The following is a 6,117-nucleotide window of genomic DNA, read 5'->3' on the forward strand; positions in this document are numbered from 1 at the left end:
GACTGGTCCAGTGTTTTGCTGACTCATCCATCCACCCCGGCCTCCTCCCTGCAGTGTGTCATGATGTCACTGGACTTTGTTTGGTTCCTGATCAGCTGCTGCACAAACGAGCCGCTCCGTTCCCTCCTACAGACATAATTAAGCCAGAACCCGGCCGTGGACGGTGTTTATGCAACCAGCAGGACGAGGGGCGCTTGTTTTCCGTCCCGTCACGGCCGGCCGACTCCCCCGCTCACATGACCTCCCCCACTCAGACATTGTTCTGTTTTTCCCACGTATGGACGTCATCATGGCGTCTTTGTTTGGTGAAGCGTCACACAAGCTGCGAGGAGGACCAGTAGGACCGATAGGACCAGTAGGACCAGTAAACACAGAGACGTCTCCGCTGAGAGCTCTGAGTGATTCATCAGTGAGGATCCAGGAATAACCATGAACCAGCTCATGACTGGACGTCTGTAGGTGGCAGAACGTAAACGTGATCCTCTGAGATAACGTCAGAGGAACACATTCATGAACTCCGTAGAACGTTCCAGATGTTTTAATCCAGACACACGTTCTCCAGAGCATGATGGAGGTGTTAGCTGGTTTTATGTAGCTTCTGGTGTTGTTTGGTGGAACAGAAAGCATTTTGCTGCACGTTGCACCGTGTTCAGCTGTTTGTGACCATTAAAGGCCATGAATCCTGAATCATGACGTGGAGCAGCTTCTTCATCAAAGTTTTTACTTAACAGAAAAAGAAGAAAAGAAAAATTAATGTTCTTCATAAACTGATGCAGAAAATAACAAATCAGTGACTTTAAATCCACCAGAAAGCAGGAAAACGTCCATGTTGTTTATTTTAATTTATTAATTTAGTTTAAATTAAAAAAAAAATCTGGATCTAATGAAAGCTTTCACAACAGACTTAGAGGTTGTTCAGACGTTCTCAGAGATCTTTAATACTTTTATTTTATTGCTGTCCCTCCTGTGGCTGCACTTCAAAGCGTTTCACAGATGAATGATTTTCTGCTTTTATTGGAGTCAATCGTCTCCATCAGGACGTTCACAGAGCTGCTGATGTGAGTGTTTGTTCCAGGAATGAAGCCAAACATCAGTTTAAACCTGATTCTTTGAGTGAAACTCGACTCTCAGCTGCAGAGAAAACTCGAGTCCTGCTGATGAAACTCTGTCCTAGTTCTGCTCCTCTGAACCGGGCCGACGAGTCGACCCTCGTCTCAGGTTTCCTGTTTCTCGTCTGTGTTGCGTCACCGCTCGGCCTCCAGCAGAACCTTCAGCTTCCCATCAACACACTTCTCTGCTGTACTTTTCCCTCCACGTGTCTGAGGTTCTGCCAACATTCCTGTCGGTCCGCTGAAGCGTCTCCAGGTTCTGACAGGAACCGCCGAGCTAATGAACCCGTAGGTGGTTGAACAGGAAGTCGAGTCTGCAGGAGGAGCTGAGAGAGAAAAGAGATGAGACAGAACTTTATTGGTCGGGTCGCTCAGGGTCGGTTCTATGATCCAGGAACTGATCCGTGATTAGATACTGTGACAGATAAACATCCGGACCAGAACCAGAACATTTAAACTTTAATTAAATCATTAAACAATCATTAAACGAGCGCCTCGAGTTTTAATTAGTTCAGTAAAAACATTAAACACAAACAAACGACTGAAACGAACATTTAAAACAGTTTAACAGTTTATTTAACGTGAAATGCATTCTGGGATACCGGCTGTACCTGCACACATTATTCTGAGCTTATGTCATGACTTTTAAAGCCACATTATAAAAAAATAAATTTAAAAATTTAGAAAATTAAATAAATGAAATAAAAATAATAATAATAACAAATGAAAAATAAAAATACATTGGAAAATATATATAAAATATAATGATTATTATTTTCTTATTTTATTTATTTGTCTTTTCTTTTATGGATTAATTTCTGATTAATTTTGCTTTATTTGTCTCATTATTTGTTTTTTATTTTATTTATTCTTCTTTTTATTTCCACTTTTATTTTATTGTTCTTTTACTGATTTATTTTTCTAATTTGGCGTTCTCACCGCTCCATAAACGATAACCAATAAAATCTGAAAAATAAAACAAATAAATTATATCTTTAAAAAACATGAAACAACTAATAAAACTGTAAATAATGTTCATATTAAATGTCTGAATTTTCAGAAATATTATCTTATTTCCTTTGTGACCTCAGGTTTGTGCTGTTTGTTTGTTCCTGTATGTAAATGAGCTGAACACTAGAATTATTTTATAGACGTCGTCATGGTTTCCTGGAGGCTTCGTTAAACAGCTTCCTGACTCTCACCGTTTCTCTTTTATTTCTTTTTTTGTAGATTTAATATTTGTCACAGTTCTTCAGCACTGACTCTGTTTGTTTCCTGTCAGAACCTGACTTGTCGATCATCAGACCATGAATTTCTCACGACGTCTTGAATCACGAATTCATCAGAAGCAGGAAGTGAGAGCAGCTTCCTGCTAAACGCCGCGTCACGCTTCAGGCTGAGTCGGCGGACATAAAGGAACCTTTCTTTCATCACTTCCTCTTCTTCATGTTCCATCAGATGGATTCCTGCTCGTCTGATGAAGAGATGAAGAAACGCTGCCGCCGCCTTCTGAGAACCTGAAACAGGAAACACGTGAAGGCCCAAAGTGAATAACCCTAAAAGTCCTGAAACATCCCAAGAATCAGCAGCAGAGCCGCTGGTCCTGTGGCTGATGTGGTGTTTATTATGTCTCAGATCATTTCAGTGACTTTATTTTTAGTTTTATACATTTTAAATATTTGCAGGACATTTAATGAAACGTTGAAAATATATTAACGATGTATGAACTCATTTTATTCATATGATTGGACAGTTTTAGGACATTTTCCTAATATTCAAGACATTTTATTTATATATGTCAGTCTTTCTTCTTTTCTATTTTTTTAAAAGGTTTTTTAATTTTAATTTTTTGACAATTTTTTAGATTTTCCCCCCTCATGCCCCTTTTTTATGCTAATTATTATTATTATTATTATTTTATTATATTTTTTTTAACCATTTTAAAGGCACATTATTAATATTTTTGGAGCATTTTTATTGATATTTTTACACTTTTTCCAAAGAAGTTTTCAAATATTTGTGGGACAGTTTATTTAATTAATATTTTGGGACATTTTATTCAAATTTAGTTTGGACATTTTCTGTTTTGCAGAATTAAAAATGTCATTAATATTTTGTGCTGTGGTTACCTGTCCAGGTGAAGCTGCCTTCAGTCAGCTGGGACAGACTCCGCCCCCCTGGTGAGGATGAAGGTGTAGAGATGATGATGATGGAGGTCATTTATATTCTGTGACTATCTCTAATATGTTGGGGCATATTTCTGATGTGGACATGCTAACTGTCGGCTGCTCTGACTCAGATAAACTGATCCTCGTCTGTTAAAAGTGAGAATGAGACGCCGCCGCCACGCCTTGACACTCTGGCCCACATTAAACAGGAAGCGGCGGTAATCCGGTGGATCTGCAGGTGAGCTGTTCAGGTGAGATGACATCACGCTGCACCTTCCTTTGTCCACGCTGCGCCTCAGACGGTATGTTCGGCATCTCGGGTTTCATGTTGCAGGTATGATGGGTCCGTTGGCGTGGGAAACGGTTCACAGCGGCAGCAGGACTGAACCTTCAGGTGTGTGACTGAACACCTGAACACACCTGGAGCAGCTCCACACCTCTGGGCGTCGCCCCCACACACATGCCTGGCATACCGTTCTAATCCTGGATTTCTGTAGCTCTGAGGCAGAACCATTTAAAAATATCTCATTACAGGGTTCAGATGATCGATCGTTCAGCCATCGGACACGATGCAGATTCAGTTACATAAAGGCCGGAGCAGGAATGTGAGCGAGCTCCAACACGCTCTCTCCTTTAAAAGTGACAGTTTTATGAAACAACACCGCCAGTTTCATTTCTACAGACAGTTTGAATCAGATTTTAGGGTGTGAGAGGACAAAGTTCAGCTCACTATTAATCCTGGTTTAAAAAAACTGGAGCAGTTCACTGAGGAACCTTCTAGAACGTTCTGCAGGATGAGTTGGCACTTTACACCTGCCATAGTTAGCTAAAAGTAGGAAATACTGAGCTAAAATTTAGAAAATAGTAAGCTAAATTAGAAAATAGTTAGCTAAAAGTAGAAAATAGTTAGCTAAAAGTTAGAAAATAGTTAGCTAAAAGTAGGAAATACTTAGCTAAAAGTAGAAAATAGTTAGCTAAAAGCTAGAAATGGTTAGCTAAAAGTAGGAAATACTTAGCTAAAATTTAGAAAATAGTTAGCTAAAAGTAGGAAATAGTTAGCTAAAATTAAATAGATAAAATAAAAATAAAAAAGATAAAAGTAGAAAATAGTTAGCTGAAAGTAGTAAATACTTAGCTAAAATTTAGAAAATAGTTAGCTGAAAGTAGGAAATACTTAGCTAAAGGTTAGAAAAAGTTAGCTAAAAGTAGAAAATAGTTAGCTAAAAGTTAGAAATAGTGAGCTAAAAGTAGTAAATATTTAGACGAAAGTAGTACATAGTTAGCTAAATAGATAGATAAAAGTAGTAAATAGTTAGCAACAAGTAGTAAATAGTTAGCTAAATGGTTAACTTAAAGTAGTAAATAGTTTGATAAAAGCAGTAAATAGTTAGCTAAATATGTAGCTAAAAGTAGTAAATAGTTAGATAAATAGCTACATAAAAGTAGTTCATAGTTAGCTAAAAGTAGTAAATAGATAAAAGTAGTAAATAGTTAGCTGAAAGTAGTAGAAAATGGTTAGCTAAATAGTTAGCTAAAAGTGGTAAACAGTTAGCTAAAAGTAGTAGATAGTGAGCTAAATGATCTGTTATCTAAACTTAACAGATTTATTTATTTATTTGTTTGTTTGTTTGTTTGTCTGTTTGTTTTATTTTTTACAAATCTCTTAGCTAACAGTAAATAAAGGAGATCAGACTGGATGATAACTTCTGGTTGCGTTCGTCTATTTTTTCTTTTACGTGCACATTAAATGTAAATTTCCAGCTGGGATGTAGAAGAATCTTTGATCTAACAGACGAATCTGTTGCTAACGTCTGTACGTGTTCTGTGTTGTTCTGATAACGTCCAGACATCACAGAAAACCTGATCGATGCTTTTCTTTCCTGGTGATGCAAGAACGAAACCAGCTGAAGAGACTAAACAGAAAGTGATTCAGAACCAGAGCTACTGAAGGTGTCAGAACCGGGTTGATCTGTTGGTATTCCTGGAATGTGTGCACGGTCTGAGAAGCTTGTCCTGGAAAACGGACCAGGGTTCTGAATTCATAGAGTGCTTCCTGTTACATGATTAAAGACGTTTCCAGCTCTGATGCACAAACGGACAAATCGGAGCTCATCGGGTCACCAGGAGGCGTCTGAAGCACACATCTGAGGTTCTGAACACATTTTGCAGATGTGCTGGCCTGGTTCTGGACCTGGGATTTTCCTGCACCACAGTTTCAGCCTCCAGTAATCCTCTGACAGATTGCTGCTGTTGGGAAAGACGACCGACGGATTCTTCTCCCAAACGTCACCGGAGGCCTCTTGAGAAATCCTGACTCTGGGTTTCTGTTGCTCCGGCAGTCGGGGAATCTCCGGCCGGACGTCCTCCTTCTCTTCTGGTTTCCTCCCTCTCAGGTTTCCTCCAGAGTCCCTCCTTCTGCTGAGGAGTGACTCAGCGGGTCGGTATGAAGGAGGAGCGACGCCTCAGAGACAGAACACCTCCTCCTCACTCCTTCTCCTGCTCCGTTCGTCTTCTGTCTGCAGAATCTGACTCGGTACCAGTTTGTCCTGCAGCCGGTTCAGGTGGACTTAATTGGACTTAGACATCATAGAGTCAGAAAAGTGACGAAAACATGAAGAAACCACAAAAAAAATAAACAAGATGTCAGACTGAGCTGCTGTTCTCCAGCAGACCCAGGTCCAGTTTCATCCAGTCTTTGGTTCTGCTCCTCCGTCTCAGAACCTTAATAACGAATCATAAAGTCTTTAAAGCGTCTCTTCAGCAGAACTTTGGCCCGGCTGCTCTGGTTGTGGACCAGCAGTCCATCAGCGGGTCGTCATGGTGACGTTCATCAGCTTTAA

This window comes from Stegastes partitus, unplaced genomic scaffold, assembly GCF_000690725.1.
Source record: "Stegastes partitus isolate 25-593 unplaced genomic scaffold, Stegastes_partitus-1.0.2 Scaffold1424, whole genome shotgun sequence".
Taxonomy (NCBI): domain Eukaryota; kingdom Metazoa; phylum Chordata; class Actinopteri; family Pomacentridae; genus Stegastes; species Stegastes partitus.